An 18,468-nucleotide genomic window follows, 5' to 3' on the forward strand; every position below is an offset into this window, starting at 1 on the left:
ATTATTTGTCCATTCCATCAACCAGTCAGGAAACTACCTATGGCTTGTGCACTTACAGAACAGAACACAATAACTAACAAAAAGAAAGTCTTTGATTCAGAAGAGATCAGTGTGTCTTTACAAGAAGCCATGAGTTCGACATACAAAGTCAGTATTCTCATTAGCAACGCACATTCCCAGAATAGGAACTGCTCACCTTTTATCAAATGTCAGCTGCAAGAGCTTGTAAACAAAGCAAAACAACCCACACCAAAACCCACCCACACCCCAAAAGCTCTGTTTAGATTATACACCTACATAAAACATGTCTTTGTAGATGATAACTGTTGAATTCATACTTCAGGTCCTTCTTCTCCAGGAACCAGCTATGAAAGATAGATAAACACGATTTTCTGTTTGAGTTCTACAAACCCATACGCGACAGTTCTTGTTTTACAACATTTTAGCAGATGGAGACTTCAGGGTTGACCACAAAAGCGGTTTTTATATTCAATATGATCTTACTCTCCCAGCAGATGAAGTCAGTTACTGCCAGACAAGCAGACAGACAACGCTTTACAAAACAGAAATGAGTTCCCAGAGAACACACATTTTGGCTTTTGTCTCTGTTATTCACTTCAAGGAAACAACTCTGTCTAGAAACGCTACAGTTCATTTCTAAAAGGACAAAGAACATGCTTCCTTTCATGAAGCATTTCTCCAGTCACTCATTCTTCCCCAGACTGGCGCTGGACTGGGAAGGTGGTTTCCTCCTGTCAACTTCTAGTGCTATGCACAGTCCAACAAGTGATAGAGCCTGAACCCTTCTACAGGCAGCAGGGAGCCAGGCAGCATTGCACTTTCCTGTGAAGAAAGCAAAGAACTGACTGTGTACACATACACAAGCACATCGCAAGAAGAGCCAGAGGCCACGGATGCATTGTAAAGAGCAAGTTTTATTTTAGTAATGTCTCTACTGAGGGATCTCCGAAGCCACACCTGAGCTCCCAGGCAGAGGTGACACCAGCGGGGACACAGGCACTGGTCAGTTCAGCCCTGCTGGAAGATCGCTGGGCCTGCTGAGCTCGCCTGTATTTCAAGGCTTCAGGCAGGCGCAGCCTCCCGCTCTTTCTCACAACAAAGCAGGAATCTCAGACATAGTGATAAGGTGCCTAGAGCTTCTCACAGGCCTATGTTATCTAACACAGAGGTTCTACTCATCCAGCACACAAGGTCAGTAAAAGAATTAGTGTGATGTATGTGCTTTTTCTACAGACAGGTGCAAGTCACTTGAGCACATTTACATTTAACTAACCTCCTCGCCAAATCTTCCGCTATATCCCCATACAACAGGGAACTGCTGGAGAGAGTCCAGCGCAGGGCAACAAAGATGGTTAAGGGAGTGGAGCATCTCCCTTATGAGGAAAGGCTGAGGGAGCTGGGTCTCTTTAGTTTGGAGAAGAGGAGACTGAGGGGCGACCTCATAAATGTTTACAGATATATAAAGGGTGAGTGTCACGAGGATGGAGCCAGGCTCTTCTCAGTGACAACCAATGATAAGACAAGGGCAACGGGTACAACCTGGGACACACGAGGTTCCACTTGAATATGAGAAGAAACTTCTTCTCAGTGAGGGTGACAGAGCACTGGAACAGGCTGCCCAGGGAAGTTGTGGAGTCTCCTTCTCTGGAGTCATTCAAAACCTGTCTGGACACCTTCCTGTGTAGCCCTATCTAGGTGTTCTGCTTTGGCAGGGGGATTGGACTGGATGATCTTTCGAGGTCCCTTCCAATCCCTGACATTCTGTGATTCTGTGATTCTGTGAAGGAAGGCAGATATCCCTCATGTTAACTGTGCCGTGAACTCATGGAACCTCATTTCCTGACAATTTGGGACTTTAATTGACAAGCCAATGCCTGGTAAGAAATAAGTTAACCCTGCAGTCTTTCCCACAGTGATGAGGAGTTCTGCTCACTTATTCTCACAAATCTTTTCACGAAACTTGCATTAGCTTTGCATCTTTGAGCACTTTATCATTTTACATTCAGACAAATCTGACTGGGAGTTAAAAAATTATGAGGAAGTCAGTGATCTGATAGCCTCATTTTCATTTAGGCTGAACTACAGTGACAGAAGATCATTTCAGGCAGAGCTAGAAACAGAACTCAGCTCTCGTCTTGTGGCAGACTTCTGTTTCATCTGTTTTGCATTTTGGAAAAATAATTGACCCTAAGTCCTTAACTCTGTGAGAACTGCTCCTGCTATTACATTGCCATTGTGACTGTAAGGCAGCTTTTAGCTGGCGATTCACCAAAACTGACTATTTGTCATGTACTCCCTGAAAACCTAGAGATAGCCCAGCTCAGGAACAAATGGTACGTTTTTCTTTAGGCTGCGTGTGCAGGGCCTGTGTAGTAGGTGTCTGTAGCTGTCTGAAGAGACTGTGTGGAAATGCTGTATTTAGATCTGGCTGGTAATGCTATGAGGAAAAAAAAAAAAGCATGCATAGGATCATACCATTAAAGATGGAATGACAATGCATGTGTGCAATTTAGTTTCGTGTTGGGCTGCAAGTTAGATTCTTGTATTTCTTAAGATTTTGTGCCTGTATTGCATAACTCTACAATGCTGCATGTCATTAATACTTTTACTCATTCAATTTAAAGTATTATATTTTTAAAAATTATTGTTTACATGAAACAAATTGTCCTTTACCACACACCAAAACTTAGGAAAATGGGAGGTAGGGCTGTTCTAAAGGAAAAGCTGATACATTTGATTTCCATTTCCTTCTTGTGGTTATCGAAAGTTCTTCCTGATCAAGCAACATCCCCAGAGAGCAAGACGTGTTCTCTCCCTGAAATGCTGCTTTGTGCTGAAACTGTCTTCTCTGCAAGTAGAATCAAGAAGAAAATACAGGTAGAGACACTGAGACAAAAAAAAAAAAAAGTTAGTGGAACGGTTGCAGAGGGTTAAAAAGAACAGGCTGCGTGTGCCATTGTTTTCTTGCTTTCCGATGCAGTAGTGGCACTGTTTTCATCCAGAAGAGGCAGACCGCCCTAGCAAAGAAATTCCCATTTGCAGTTTATTGCGTCAGTGTCGAGTTGCTTTGGGATCTCGCTGTAACAGGAGAGCAGAGCAGCTGGCGGCAGTCAGCTCTGAGGCACAGAACTGCTTGGGAAAGGGGCACATTCTTTCCAGACAAGCCTGGGACTACAGGCTGCAATTACCTGACTTCTGTTCTTGGTAGGGATGCAGCCGGTTACTTTTGTGTTGCTAGTCAGTACTGCTGAGCCGTTAGGTGCAGAAACAGGGACAATATGCTCAGGGAAGCGTATCTATGTTCTGCTGTTGTTTTAAACATCTAAGGAAGTATCTATCACAGTTAGGATGGTACTGAAGTGCCCTGGTAAAGTTTTACGATATCTGTTTTACGGATACGAGATTAAACTCCACTATAGAAGTCTCCAGCAGCTCAGAGCTGCATCTGGATTGTACAAGACCTCTGCAAGTGATGCTGTTAAAGTTGGTGACTCTACCTATAGTACTAAACTCTGCAGTTACAAGCTATCAATATAGCATGGTACATGATATTGTAATGTCTAATAGCACAGAGCAGTTGAGGTTGGAAGGTGTCTCTGGAGATCATTCAGCCCAAGCCCCCTGCGCAAGGCAGGGTCGGCTAGAGCAGAGCGCACAGTGCTGAGTCCACTGGATACCACCGTGCTGCCTCTCCGTCTGCGAGCAGAGAACCCTCTGACTGGTCCCAGGAGACAATGCTGAACGACAAATAAGGACATTAAGAAAGAGCAAAAAGTGTTGGATTTACTTCCGCTCCATTATGAAGAGGATGAAGAGCAGCATGAATGTGTCTTTTGAAACGGTGCCGTGAACTCCCTGGTGCCAATGGCACTCACGCACCGCAGCCGACACCTGTGGGTTGGACGGGGCTCTCCGGGGAGGCTGGAGGAGGGCGCGCCGGTCTGGGGGTGCTCGGGGTGGGTCCTTCCCCTCCTGTCTCCCCACACTCTTTGCGTGGGGCGGGGGAAGAAACACAACGTCCCGGTGAGGCGGGGCGGGGCTCGGCCGCGCCCGGAGCGGGAGCTTTTCTTCCGTGTGGGGAGGTGGGGCCAGGGGAGCGGCGCTCGGGCCGTGCCGGGGGCCGCTGCCCGTGCAGAGGCGGGACCGGCGGGGGGCAGCGGGCGGCGCGGGGCGGCCGTGGGCTCCGTGAGCTCGGCCCTGGGCCGGCCGCGGCGCGCCCTGGTGCGGGTGGGCACCGAGCCGCCCCCCGCCGCCGCTGTCCGCGGTGCTGAGGCCCCGCGGGGAGGAGGAGGAGGAGGCGGAGGAAGAGGAGGAGAATGAAGCGGACCGCCTCGCGGAGCCCCCGGCACCCACCCGCAGCCCCGGCACCCGTGAGTGTCAGCGAGGGGAGGCGGGACCGCCGGGGCCCCCCGCAGCCGCCGCCGGCACCCGGCCGCCCCCGCCGCTTCCTCGGCGCGGGGCTCGCCCAAGCGGCGGCGGGCGGCGCAGCCCCGAGTGGAAGGGGCAGGGGGTGCCCCGGGGTGTGGAGGGGAAGAGCCCACCCTCGGCCATCTTTCCCCCCGCCCAGCGAGGAAGTGGAGGGGGCTTGTTCAGAGGCAGAGCGCTGTTTGCTCCAGCGGTGCGATGTGGGGAGGGGGCTGGATTTTTTGGGGGGAAGGAGGTCGCTGGAAGTTAGAGAGCGTTTCGAAAAGATGGGCCAAATATGTTACAACTACACAAAAAATTACAAGTGGTTTAATGATTTATCAGGTTTTAGTAAGCTTTTTATAAATGCACAGTATACCCTTCACCTGCTGTATGGACGACATAGAGAGGATAGTTGATAGTTCGTGGTTGCAGAGATGTAGTGACTTCAAACTGGGTCCACCTTTTGGAAACACCCTTCCAGGTTTCTTATGCAGTAACCTGGGTAGAGTTTAGCGGGGGAAAGAGCTTGGTAAGTGTTAGGAGTTTCTTCCCGGGATGCTGGCAGTTTGAAATTGTTCCCACTGTGTCGAAACTTCCTCAGCCAAAGATTTCCATTCTTGCTGTGTGTGTCTGGGGAAAGCTTTTCCCATATCTGTACTTCAGTTTCAAAACAGTGCATCACATTTGGGATAATACAAAGTGATTGGTGTGTTTTATTCAGTCAGGAGTAATAAAAAGACGTCTGGATGCTGCATTGGTTAAAAAATCTTGAATATGTTGTAAAGGAAGGCAGGGAAGCAAGCTCATATGAGAAGAAAGTTACACGGTCAGGGAAGTGAATAACCTGCTTATTGTGCTGCTTAGCATCAGCTTTCTCCTGTACATATACATACACATATACGTTACATTAGGTGGTAGGTGTGTTTGTTTTATGAGACTTGCTTTGTAGCTCTCTTTTGTTGTATCTACTCTTTAGACCACACACACAATAACATTTGGAATCAATGATCTAACAAAGCTTAAAGGTACTGATCTAACTAAATGCAAAGTGTGGCTCCTCACAGAAGGGTAGGCTCTCTCATGAGAAGGTTTGATGACCATGGTGACCTTTTCCTTTCATACTGTTCCAACTTTCTTCCTGTTTGATTATCTCCTATTTATGACATTATATGAGTTGGAGCAACTGTTTTTATGTCCCATAAATTTTTCATATTACTAACTCATTGGTGTTTTCACTTCAAACCCTGCAGTTATGTCTTCAGTGCAAGGCACTTGATGTCTGATCAACCTTTTAATACCAACATCCAAATTTGTCAAAAAATCAGTAGAATATGGCCAGATTCTGAAGTGTCATCGTCCCTTGAAAGAGATGGAATGATAGTGGTTGACACTAATGATTTGCCATTAGGATTTATCTGATTATGCCTTCTAACACTTCACTGTACAGGAGAAAAGAGAACATACAGCAGAATATGCAACCTATTTTTCTTCTTTACAGCAGGGTCAAGATGCCATTTACCTGGAATTTGAGTGGAAGGAATTAATTTGGCATTAAAATAGATTTTAGAGCATGCAGCACTTTTTTTCCCCTCCTCTGAGTGGTTCATAGCTTGTAGACTTCAAATACTTTAAAATCTTGCTAAAGTGCATGACAAGTATTGCAGTCATTTCAGCTGAGTGCTAAGCCTCGAGGCAGTGGTCTGCTGCTGATACTTCCAAATGAATATTTAAGTTCACAGAGAGTTTGGTGTTGCTTAGCCACACATTCAAGATCTAAATATTTCTCAAGATGGTTATTCTGAGCAATGATATTGCCATTTCTTTTGTTACACTCATTTGTAGTATATTTTAAGGTATTATTGTTTATGCCAGGAACATACATATTTATTAGCTGAGCAGTGTCAAATTTAGTAGGCAAGAGATTTCCTTGCTTACGTTGTAACCTGTGTAATTAAATTTAGGACTGATGCCTTGCACTGACAGCAAAATTAAACAATTAAACACAGTAATGGGTTTTGAGATTGATCTGTGGAGTCTCCAACTCTGAAGGCATTCAAGACCTGCCTGGACACCTTCCTGTGTAACCTCATCTAGGTGTTCCGGCAGTGGGATTAGACTGGATGATCTTTCGAGGTCCCTTCCAATCCCTAACATTCTGTGATTCTGTGATTCTGTGATCCAGTTTCAGTGAAGGAGACCAGAAGACAGTCAGGAGCTATTTGACTTGACTGGGTTTTGCTTGCATCCAACTTAAGAGGCTCAGACTTAGTCTGAGCTTGAATCACCAGTGGGGCAGAGGTGCAGTGCTCTTGTGGGAGCTCTTGGAGACACCGTTCCTTCAAGGACTCACCTGGCAGTTTCCTGAGCTCTGGTGGGCATGAATACAGGGACGGCGGCAAATGCAATCTGCTGTTTCGCTCAGTGCCCATCACTTACGTCCAGGAAAGGGCCTGACACCATTCATCCAGAAATGCTACAAGTACCAGCACGTGGTCTTTCTGCTTTCAAACATTTTATATCACAGAATATTAAATGTTTATAAAATTGAAAAGCCACATGCTGGTACCCATGGCATTTCAGGATGAATTTTCATCCGCCTAAGAGCAAAACATTCCAATTGCAGTTTGCAAAGTGGCTTCCAATGGCTTTATTGATCTTAAGGCCTAGTCTTTAAGTCACAGTAGGATAATGCAACATTTGCATATCACGTGATTGCATTATGATGCTGTGATTGCAGGGGGACTGTATCTGTTTAGAGTATGGTATGGGAATGAGACCGAAGGCATAAATTAATAAAACCTTAATTTATCTCTAATTATGTTCTGATCAAAAGGCCTCAGACAGTAGAGGAAAAAGGTTTATAGAGTGCACCAGTCTGTCCGTATCATACGAGTTACCAGCCACTTCTGATCACATGAGAGAAGTGCAGGAAAAGAGTCAAGGCCTCGTTTATTAATTAGTGCTAAAAACTTATGAATTAATTATTTTATTTTTTCTCTTCTCAAGCACAGGAATTTTTTAACTGCAGAAACTGACTCGAATCTCATCATCAGTGACTGCCTGACCTCCAGCCTTTCCCCACTGATTTCACAGAGGTTCTACCCATCCAGCACACAAAGTCAGTAAAACAATGAGTGTGATGTACGTGCTTTTTCTACAGACAGATGCAAGTCACTTCAGCGTATTTACATTTAACTAATCTCCTCGTCATATCTCCCGCTATATCCCCATACACCTATAAACCTACTAAATTGTAACATGAATTCAGACCAATGTGCAGCTGCTATGGAAGTCAGCTATGTTGTAGTTATGGTGTTTGCCCACAGTGTGGCTTCCCAGTCCAATTTTGGACTCAGGAAGTTTCAAAAATTATTCTGAGAGAGATTAAGACACAAACGACGTCAGACGCTGCTAAACAATCTTATTTTATTGTTATGCCTAAAGACAGAGTAAAGACAATCTATTTAATTTTAACATGTAAGCTTCAAGTATTCTTTTAGTTTTAACAATTCACAATGATCATGCATTTTGCCCCTCAACTCGCTGTGTTTAGACCTTTACAGCAGGCCCAATTAAGCAAGCAGCATGAGCGAGCATTTCTCTGTAACAAGCGGGCCTTAAGGATATTATTTTAGAAAGCAAGCTTTGAGACAAATAATTCACACTATCACAGTCTTCCACACTTATGTGACGTCCTGACAGAGAGTTGTTTTGTGTCATTTGAGGCCCATGTAGCTAAATGTGTAAAGTAATATCTCAGGTCTAAGAGCTGCAACAGAGACAGTTCACTTCATCAGCAAAGATTTCTTATTCAACCTGTGCTGCTGTGTTCTTAGGGATTACAAGTCTCTGATCTCGTTAGTATAATATGCATCTAGATAACAGCTCACAGCTACATGTGTTAATGACAGTTAATTCTTAACGTTTGAGATAACCGTTGCTTCTGAAATCAATACCGCTCTGTGAAATACAGTAACACCGCACATATGGATGAGATGATGCCGGACAACAAATAGGAGAATATATAAATAACAGTTTGCAATGTCCTGTTTTAGAATCTAGGAGTCAGACTGAAGTACCAGAAGATGCCCTTTGAAAAATCCTGTTAGTTATCTTATCCTGTTTGTTTGCATAAGTGGTTGAAGACTTATATTTTTTTAAACACCCCAGAACTGCCTCAGGTTATTTTACATGTTTGAAAGTTACTTCTGCTGAGAAAGTAATAAGTGAGTGCTTCTGCCATCATAGTGAAGGTGTCTGGACATGAGGGAAGTGAGAAATGGTTGTCTAGAGAGGGGAAGAGTGCCTTGAAGTGTGGCCTGCATGCATGGAAAAGGACTCCTTAAACTACCCAGATCTAAAAAAAAATATTGAGTTAAACTGATTTTGCCATTTTGTTGTGGTTTAACTCGAGCTAGCAATACAACCACGATAGCTGCTCACACCCACCCCCACCCCGCTTTACCCTCCCCAATAGGGGAGAGAATCAAAAGGGAAAGGAGAAACTTGGAGTGAGATAAACACACTGGAATAATATAACAAAATAATAATACACCACTAATAAATATATATATATATATATATATATGTATGTATAAAAAATAGAAATAGAAGGTACTCAACCGAGTTCTCACAAACTCTGTCCACACCGAGTAGCCGGTCCCAGGAAGGGCCACCTGGTCCCCACAGTTGATCCCAAAGAGATAAAAAAGGAAAAAGGCAGAAAAGCCCAGAGGCCTCTGCAAAACGGCAAAGGGCCGAACAAAACATCCCGCACCAAAACTCCCCTGGCTCTGACAGAAAAAGAGGAAAGAAACAAAACTATGTGCGCAAGAGAAAGAGCCCGAGAGAGTGAGAGAGATCCCCTCCCTCCTTAAATAATTAGCATGATGTTAATGGGATGAAATTCTTGTACTGATCAGCCTGGATGTCAGCCAAGCTCTGTCCCATCTCTGCCCCCCTTCCTCGGCAGGTCCCATCCCTGGGCAGAGCAGTCAGAATGTCCTTGGCTCTCAGACCAGAGCAATTACAAGCATTAGTTCTGTGCTGGGGTGTTAGCTCTTGTTCTCAAACTAATTCCAAATAATGAGCGTGCGAGCTGTGAAAAAGAAAGGTTTCTAACTGCATGAGGAAAATCAGTTCGCTTTCGGTGAAAACAGCACAATTTCAGTTATGGAGCCCTCAGGGCTCTGTCAGGGATTTCTTTTCTCTTCTGCCTTCTTTTGCCTTCCCTTCCCCCTTCCCACTCCCTTCCTTCACTCTTCCCTAAAAACCACTTCCCAGGACACAAAACACAATGGATACAAGTGTTTTTATTTTATTTTATTTTATTTTATTTTATTTTATTTTATTTTATTTTATTTTATTTTATTTTATTTTATTTTATTTTATTATTTTATTTTTTTAATTTACTTAATTTTATGTTATTTCATATCATCTCCATTTCTCACTCTGTTTCAGAGCCAGTGCTCACAATCCTGAACACAAGCCCACGTGTAGCCAGGAGCAGGCTGATGCGTTCTTCACTTTAGCTTGAACAAACAGCCCTTGCAGGCTGGCAAAGGCAAGTCCCAGAGCTGCAGAGAGCAGCAGCAGGAATAGAGGCCAAGCTTTCCCTGGTTCCTGGAGAGGGAGAACCTTGAGAATGAGGCGCGGGACTGACCGTGCACAAAAGAAGAGGTATGTGGTACTGTGGGATCTTTTCCAAAGCATCACATGTAGCGATGACAAGCAGGTGTTTTGCCTTCCACAGCTTGTTTTGCTGCTGTGCTTCTTGGGCAGGGATGCACGAGAAGCGCTCTGGTCCCTGCCAGGCGCTGCTGTTGCCCGCAGGGAGAGGTGCCGAGTGGCAGCTGCGAATCCTTCCTGTTCCTGACAGGACACCAATGGCTGCTCCAAAGCACTGGGTCCCCATGCAACATCTCTGCATCCTGTTCCCTACATCTGCCTTCTTTGTTTGTAACTTGTTTGGGTTTTGCCTGTTTCTCTCTACCTTGTTTGTTTTTTTGTTTTGGTGGTGGTGGTGTTGTTTCTCTTATTGCTGTTGTTCTGGTTTTGTTGGGGTTTTTTAAGTTTGTTTCGTTTGGTTGGTGTAGGTCAGTTTCTATGAGTTGGTTTTGGTAGGCTTTTTGAGACTGGTTGTTCGAAGGTGGTTGTTTGACGCTGTATGACGTTGTTGGTAGGTTGTGTGTTCGTAGGTCACTGAAGGCTGGTTGTTTTAGGTTAAGGTTTGTTAAGTTTGGTTTAGGTTGGCGGTCTTAGCTGCTTGTTTCCGGTTTGATGGTTTAGCTTGGTTTGGGTTGGTTAGTTTAGGTGGGTGGGTTCAGGTTGTTTGATGTGATTTTCTTAGCGCTGCTCTGTGTGGTTTAGCTGAGGAGGTTTCTTTTTCTTGGTTTTGCTGGGTTCTTTGGTTGGTGCTGTTTTCTGAGGATTCTTTAGCACTGGTTGTGTTAGTTTGGTTTAGGTTTCTGGTTTTAGTAGCTTGGTTCAGTTTGTTGCGGTCGTTTGAGGTTGGTTTGAGGCAGGTTCTTTGAGGGTGGTTGTGAGAGGCTGGTTGTTGAAGGCTGGTGGGTTCAGGTTGCTTGATGCAGGTGATTTTTGGTTGAAGTTGTCTTCCGTCGGTTGTTGTAGGTGGCCTATCTGAAGCTGTTTTCATTGAGGCTGTTTTCTGTAGTTTGGTTGAGGTTTGTTTAGATGATTTTAAGTTGGGGGTGGGTTGGTTATTTGGGGTTGTTTCTTTTCAGTAAGCAGTTTAGGTGGGTTGGTGGGTGTCTGTGTTTTTAGGTAGGTTGGTTTAGGCAGGTTTGGTTTACATTGTTTAGGTCGCTTGAAGGGTTTCTGTTAAGGTTGGTTCAGGTTGTTTGGTTTAGGTTGGTTTAGTTATTTCCTGGTAGGTTGTTTAGGGCAGTGTTATGCACGGTGCATGTTTTGCAGATGGGTTCCTTCAGGCTGGGGTGGCTTAGATTGGTTGTTGAGGGTGCTTTAGGTGGTTTGGTTAGATGTACATTGTGTTTAGTTGGTTTTCGGTTGTGTCTGGATGCTTTGGATGTGAGTGCAGTCTCGCTGGGACATGTGTCCCCCCACTAATCACCAGGCTCGATTGGGCTGTTTCTGCTGTCTCGGCAGACGTCCCCTTCCTCCTTCCCTGCTCCACGTGTTTCCCCGCCTTGCTCAAAGAGGACGACGTTCCCCGCTAGAGGCGAACCATTGCTAGGTCAAGGCTATACGGTAGCTGCGCCGTGCTTGAGGACCTCCAAACAAGCTCAGGGTCCGTTAGGAGGAGAACCTGGGGTAGTCAGGCTTCCAAGACTGCAGGCACATCCAAGTGAGACACTGCCTGGGGTAGGGTGGCTGGTGGTTGGGTTTTTGTTGTTGAGGTTTTTTAGGGTGTTTTAGCTTTGTTGTTGAAGTTGAGTTGATCTAGATTGGTTTTTAGCTTGGTCATTGTAGGCTGGTTTCAGTGGTTCTATTTAGCTTTGGGTTGTTTGCTTTAGGTCATTTTGGTGTGGTTATGTCATTTGGTTTCGTATTTTTGAGGTTGGTTTAGATCGGTCGCTTTAGGTGGTTTTATCCTTTATTAGATTGGTTTTAAGTTGTTTGAGATTGTTTAATGGTTATTTTAGGTTAAGATTGGTTGGTTTCAGTTTGTTTAGCTTGTTTGGTTCTAGGTTGCTTAAGGTTGGTTGAGAAATGCCGGTTTATGTAGTTTTAGATTGTTTTAGGTAGGATTTTTTTAGATCATTTGGTTTAGATAGGTTTGTTTTAGGATTGTTTAGGTTGGTTTATTTTGTTTGGTTTAGGTAATTTGTTGTAGATTGTTTAAGGTTCCGTTTAGGTTGTTGGTGGCTGATTGAAGTTTTTTAAGGCAGATTGGTTTAGCTTCTTTAAGGTTGGTTTAGGTGAGCTGTTCTATGCTGGTTTGGGCAGGCTGTTCTAGCTAAGTTTAGGGCCAGCTCGTGGAGCAGCAGGCACCCAGCCCAAATGGCCCAAAGAAGCCGTGGCAAGGGGCCGTGCTCAGCGCTGCAGAGGAAGGCAAAAAACCCCCGGAGACGCTTGCCGTCCCACCTGGGGGAAAAAAAAAGCCTTCCTCCCCCCAGCTGCAGGGCACGAGAGGCCATCTTCCTGGTGCTTGAGCAGCAGGCAGGATCCGAGCCAAAAGGGCCCAGAGGAGCTCTGCAAAGTGGTCATGCTCAATGCTGCAGAGGAAGGCAAAAAACCCCCGGGGACCAGTGCCAATCTGCCCCGGGGGAAAAAATTCCTTCCTGACCCCAGTGCTGGCGATCGGCTGTTCCCTGAGCATGTGAGCCAGACCTGGCTCCTTGTCCCACAGGCTGCTCACGCCTCCCAGGACCTGCCCCAGCCCTATCCTATCCTATCCTATCCTATCCTATCCTATCCTATCCTATCCTATCCTATCCTATCCTATCCTATCCTATCCTATCCTATCCTATCCTATCCTATCCTATCCTCCCTTGAGCTGGAGTCATCTCCTGGACTCCCGAGAGTGCTCAAATGCCCCTGACCTGATGGACCTTGGCGGGGACTAGAATGCAATATATCTGTGATCACCGTTTATTTTTTATGTATTTCATAACTATAGAATTTACATATTTGTGAACTGTTCAGAAAAAATCATTTTAGTAACAAGAGAGTAGTAAATAGGCCATAGGCAAATTTCTTTAAAAAAATGAAGAAAATTCTGTTTCTTCTTAGAAATATTATGTGGAATCACTATCTAGAAGCATATTTTGCTCAGTTTCTTTTGAGAAGGGTATTATTTTCTAAAATGCCCAAGAGATTTAACAACACACACACACACGCAATTTTAGTAAGTAACTCAATCCAACAGTTTAAGCACTCTTCTGTTTCTTCCTCTTGAATGTTTTACAAAAATCTTCCCATAGGACTCAGATCTCTTCTGACTTTAGATATGTAAAAGCTGACATTTTTTTTCAACTTCTTTAGGAAGATGCAGACACTCCTTGGACGCAATTTATCTCACTTGTTCTCATACTGATCTCAGGACATCCTGTAGCTGGGCAAAAATTCACATTTCTAAACCTGCTTATGTACACAGCAAATGTGAAATTTAACTGGACACACATATTACCTTCCTCATTTCGGGGAGGTCAAAAGGAGGTTCTTAGGGACACGGTTTAGTGCTAGAGTTAGGTTATGGTTGGACTCGATGATCCTGAGGTTTTCTTACAACTGAAATGATTCTATGATTCCATTTTAACAACCCTTCAAATAAAGATTAATTACATATAAGGTACAGCTCTTCTCCATTGCATTCAGTACATCACTTCTGCTGCTGTTTTCAGTCTTTTCCACAAGATGCTGGGGAGGACAACCAGATGTATTCATTTCCTCTGTAATCACTGTTGCTTTGACATTCACCCAAGACCTCTTGCACCAGGATACCACCCTCTGATTACAGGACACATTACTGTTATATCCCCACCTGGACCATAAATACTCTCCAAAAACACTGCATGTCACTCCATGCTGTTTAGTTCCTGTGCCAGGGTTTGCGATGCAAAACACCAACAACCATAACCAATATAAACATTTTGGCTTTGAAAGACTTTCAGTTTAAGAAAAACTCCACCCCACAACAGAGAGTGCCCTACAACCAAAGCTCCAATACAGCCTGCCCCCTTAAGCCACTCTCTCATTCTTCTGCTGGTATATATTGAATTTTATTCCACAAGCTGATTCCTGTATAGCCCCTCCAACTAATCTGGGCAGACAACTTCATTAATCTTTACACAGCAGCCTGCTCAGTAACTGTCAAGTTGGAATACTGTTGGTCTTTGGAAAAGTCAGCTACTACTCAAAGGTCCCTAACAACCTGGATCACCTCTCTGAAAAGGAAGAGGGAATTTCCGCAGCATCTCGATGTATTGCTGTTGAATGTTAATTTACTTTGTGGCCTGAAAGGCATCTGGAAGCAGAATATGATTACTGAGAGGAGAGACCCTAATGCATTATATCCATCACTATTTGTTGCTGTGGTTACAGTTATTAAAGACCATAATAAGACACATTATACCAGATTAGAGGAAAAAAGAAACTAATGATCGCCCTATCATTTTCCTATCTTCTTCCACAAAAGAGTTCAGACTGGTTTGAAAATTAGTGTTATTAGACCTGACGTCAAAGGCAAGAAGCATTTTATCACTCAGCATTGTTATCAGTGATAGAGCATAGAAATAGTACAGCAAAGCTCAATGGGGAATAAAAAATAATTTCTTAAGAAAAAGAGTAGGGGCACTTTCATTCAATTCAAAACTTAGTTATTCCTATGCATAGAGTACCAGGTACGCACTGGCCAAAACCAACCTCAAATCTCTTATAGCTGCTATTTGATGGGGAAGCAACATCAGGGACTCAGAAGTCCTATTGTCAAGCAACGACAAGAAGAAAGTGGTTGACTGAAGAAAAACCTCTAGCATTTTGTATTCCCTAAAACATAATCCGTTTTTCCAGGTCATGACTGAGATGTGGCCTCTCCTTCCACACTCAGGCCCTCTGAAAAAATGTCTCATGCAGCAAGGGTCTTCTACAATTTCTCTTTATTTCTATGTGCCAGGATAGGACAGAATGAATTACAGGCTCATTCACTGTCAAGTTTGCATGTCTTCTTTCGCAGCTAACATTTACTTCAATCTTCTATATACATAGCTGTTTGACATAATTGTTCAGAGGTTTATTTTTCAGCCTGCCTAATACTCTTTCTGATGTCTCAGTGATATATAGAATAGAATTCCGTATTTAAGATTTGAAGCACTCATAAAACTGTGTTACTGATTAAAGTCTGCCAAGAAAGGCAGTTAAGGTAACATTTTGAACAAGATTCATCTTAGACTTTTATAGAAGACAGTAGCAACAACAGAAAAGCATGCAAGATTGGAGTGAAAAAGTGAGCCTTGAGTAAAGGATACTGCTAAGATTTAGCAATAACCTTAAAGATTCAGTACAGCAGGAGAAAATAACCAGAGCATATAATGACCTGCCACACCCTCACCACCTGCCAGACACTATAGGAAGGAAAAGCAATCTCAGAAGACCCTGCTAATGGCTCTCCAGCCCTTCATACAGTCAATGCAACACAAAAATACAGAAAACAGGAGGTCCCCTGTACAAATATTTGTTCATAGGCATCCTCCTTTTTTGTGCTTTGCTGCTAGCCTCAGTATCTGTGGCAGGATGCAACCCTTCCCCCCCACTCTCTCCCCCCCCCTCCTTCAATATGGAAGGAGTAGGCACATCTCCCTCTCTATTACTTGAGGGTAACAGCTTCTTTTGTTGGCGCCTAGCTATTGATTATCGAAAATTGAATAATAACACCGCACCACTAACAGCTGCCGTCCCAAACATAGCCTCGTGGTGACTGTAATACAAGCAGCAGCCCACCCACGGATGGCTGCTTTAGATGTTAAAGATATGTTCTTCATGATTCCCCTAAGGGAAGAAGACAAGGCACAATTTGCTTTTACCTGGGAAGGGAAGCAATACACTTTTAATCAGCTTACTCAGGGGTACAAACACTCTCCTACTATTGCCCACAATGCCCTTGCTGCAGTCATTGACACTGTACAGGTACCGTCAGGCATTTGCATATATCAATATTTAGACAACATCTTAGTGGGCGGAGACAATAAGGAACAGGTGGGGCAAGTAGCAGAAACTCTTTGGAATTTATTAACACAGAACGGATTAGATATTCCACCGTCCAAGTGCCAGGGTCCCAGCCACGAAGTTAAATTCCTAGGGGCTTGGTGGACAGGGGGAGCCATAGCAGTGCCTGATGATGTTCTGGCTACCATAGACAAGGGGCACACCCCAAACAGCAAAGCAGACTTGCAATGCCTGTTGGGTACATTAGGGTACTGGAGAAAACATATCCCAGGATTCTCAGTGATTGCCCGTCCCCTATATGACCTACTCCGAAAAAACAAGAAATGGAATTGGACTCTACAACATACAGAGGCCCTTAATGTTCTAAAAGATGAACTTAAAGCCTATCAGAAATTTGGCCCGCTACATCCACAAGACCCATTAAGAGTGGAATGGGGGTTTGCAGAACATGCCTCCTATTGTGCTATATTCCAGAGGGGGCCAATAGGGCCAGCTAGACCTTTGTTGTTCTCTTCCACCGCATTTAAGGGAGCTGAACAACGATATTCGGAGTGGGAAAAGGGGCTTCTCTCACTTACCTGAGCAGTTAAGGAGGCAGAGAAACTGTGTACATCACAGAAAGTTATTGTACAAGGCCCCTTCCCTCTGTTGAATTCAATCCTTAAAGGGTTACCCCCCCGAGGGGGTGGCACAGAACGCAACGGTACGAAAATGGTACGCCTATTTAGAGGGAGTTAGCCAATTGTTACTACTAAAGGAGGGTTCTGTAAAAGTTTCAAAACTTCAACAACCTGTGAACGCTGATCAGGTCCTGTTGAGCCTGCCTTCTAAACCCTCTCCAATAAAAGAAGCACCTAAGCTAACTCAGGACTCAGACACACAAGGAGTCTGGTTCACTGATGCATCAGCCCATCGGGTAGGGACAAACTGGCAGTACAAGGCAGCAGCATTGGAGATTGCTACTGGAAAAAGAATAACAGAGGAGGGGGAAGGTAGTGCTCAAGTAGGAGAACTGCGTGCTCTCTTATTAGCAGCAGAAGGAGGAGCCTTCACGATTTACACTGATTTCTATGCAACCTATAAGGGTGCCACTGAATGGATATGCCAATGGGAATCCAACCAGTGGGAAGTAAATTGCACCAGAGTGTGGAGAGCTGAAGATTGGCAAAGACTATTAGAGATAGGCACGTCACGACCTTTGAGTGTGGGCTGGGTAAAAGGACATGCAAAGGATGGAACCCCCGCTGCCAAATGGAATCAACAAGCTGACTTTCTAGCCCAGATCAGGCTAGCTGAAAGCATACCAGAGGAGTGGGCACAGTTAGCTGAATGGTTACACCTTAAGCAAGGCCATTCTGGAAAACCAGATCTTTATTACGAATGCCGATCCCGGGGTTGGCCAGTGTCCGTGGGAACATGTGAAGCAATTCTCACAGCCTGTCCACAATGTCGGATCAGACTTAAAGCTGATCACACAAATCAGGCCCCGGTCCTACATATCAGGCAGGGCAAGACTCTCTGGAGCATGTGGCAAGTTGACTATGTCGGGCCATTGAGACCCTCTAATGGAAAGAAATACATCCTGGTGGGGGTAGAGCACAGTTGCCACTCAATGGAAATAAGAGCTAGAAAAGGCCACAGCTTGGGTGCAAGGACAGGGAAAGTGGGGAGAGGTGCTTCTTCAGGAGCTCCTTCAGGAACTTCAAAGAATAAAGGAAGTATTTTTTTTTTGATTATGCCTTGTTTCTACTGGCAGATATTATTTATCTACAGGGCTCTAGGGAAGTGACATTAATAAATCCACCCCCTACTGAGAAGTTATCGCCATACAGAGAAAATGAAGGACTTTGGTGGGGGGGAGGGAAATAAATGTTACACTTTCTTTGTTTCTTTTTCCTATGACACCTCTGTAACAGAGGCTGGCAGCATACTGTGTGCTGTACCCATCCAGCAGCACTAACCTGTCCTTTCCTGGCAACCTCTGTACATATCCCAGCGGCTAACAGTCCCGAGGGCAACAAAAAGAGCAATGCAATTAAGCATCATTTGCTGCTTGGGCGTTCTTTTGAAGAGAGTGAGTGTTTTCTTTGAGTCATTGACACTAAACATTTGGTACATTTTATTTTTGAACATAGCTCAGTGAAACAAAAGAAACTGCTGAAGCAGAAAAATAAAATCACATGCACATTACTTCCACAGTGCTACTAATTGTTTCCAAATGACAAGTCAAAACATCTCTGATTTTGTTGTTAGGAGATTAATTTGGACAGCTGAAAAAGTTACTCCAACCCTTTAGATACTACCCCTGCAATCTGAGTGCAAGATCATTTTATCCACAAAAATCTTATTTGCATACACAAACAATGTTAATGTTGCTTCAGTCAGTATTTGTTCTTC

General features: G+C 44.3%; 1 long non-coding RNA gene across 1 annotated transcript in view; it reads left to right on the forward strand.

Moving 5' to 3' along the window:
* LOC139827218 (uncharacterized) overlaps positions 1-18,468 on the forward strand; it is a 376,663-nt gene that overhangs the window by 350,033 nt on the left and 8,162 nt on the right. Inside the window, exon 2 of the long non-coding RNA XR_011737564.1 lies at positions 9,889-10,107. This is a non-coding gene — a long non-coding RNA (uncharacterized lncRNA). The remainder of the gene's footprint in view (positions 1-9,888; positions 10,108-18,468) is intronic.

The sequence above is a fragment of the Patagioenas fasciata genome, chromosome 2 (assembly GCF_037038585.1).
Source record: "Patagioenas fasciata isolate bPatFas1 chromosome 2, bPatFas1.hap1, whole genome shotgun sequence".
Lineage (NCBI taxonomy): Eukaryota > Metazoa > Chordata > Aves > Columbiformes > Columbidae > Patagioenas > Patagioenas fasciata.